Below are 835 nucleotides of genomic sequence, written 5' to 3' on the forward strand. Positions count from 1 at the left end.
ACTTCATTGTCTGACATACAGCAGAAGTTTGGAACCCCCTGCTGTTCATGACAGCGAATAATAGTAAAAAAATAATGTACTAAAGTTGTCAGCACAGACTGGACTGATATAACGCCGTGACATTTCTGGTCATGCTCCTAGCGGCACTGGTTCGAGTCTTCACAAAGCCATATGCAAATGTCTGACCTTGCAGCTGTGAACTTTCAGAAACTTGGCGGACGTTCACTTCGCAGGGACTTCCTGTCTGATATTTGAGAAGTAGGGCGGTAGTAAGTAGTGCAGTCTGCTTTCAGTAGCACTGAAGACTTCAACTACGGTCTTCGGGTTTGTCCCTGGTCTCAAACAGTCAATTTTTTTCACCAGTTCATAGTGTTATACCTTAAACAATATTGATGAAAACTTAGCATTCGTGTTACATGTAGTTGCGAGAAAAGCTTGAAGAAAAGGATATAGTTACTGTTATTTTCTGCTGTATTAACGTTACGCTATACAGGGCGTTATAAACTAAACTCCTCCCGAACAGTTCATGAAGGCCCAACGGTACCGATCGGCCGCCGTGTCATCCTCAGCCCATGGGCGCCACTGGATGCGGATATGGAGGGTCATGTGGTCAGCACAGTATTCTCCCAGCCGTATGTCAGTTTACGAGGCCGGAGCCGCTACTTCTCAATCAAATAGCTCCTCAGTTTGCCTCACTACGGCCGAGTGCACCCCGCTTGCCAACAGCGCTCGGCAGACCGGATGGTCAACCATCGAAGTGCTAGGCCAGCCCGACGGCGCTTAACTTCGGTGATCTGACGGGAACCGGTGTTACCACTGCGGCAAGGCCGTTGGC

At 48.5% G+C, this 835-nt stretch overlaps 1 pseudogene; it reads right to left on the reverse strand.

The window, feature by feature from the left end:
* Positions 1-717: 717 nt before the first annotated feature.
* On the reverse strand, positions 718-835 carry LOC126098575 (5S ribosomal RNA; annotated as a pseudogene).

Source organism: Schistocerca cancellata, chromosome 1, assembly GCF_023864275.1.
Source record: "Schistocerca cancellata isolate TAMUIC-IGC-003103 chromosome 1, iqSchCanc2.1, whole genome shotgun sequence".
Taxonomy (NCBI): Eukaryota; Metazoa; Arthropoda; class Insecta; order Orthoptera; family Acrididae; genus Schistocerca; species Schistocerca cancellata.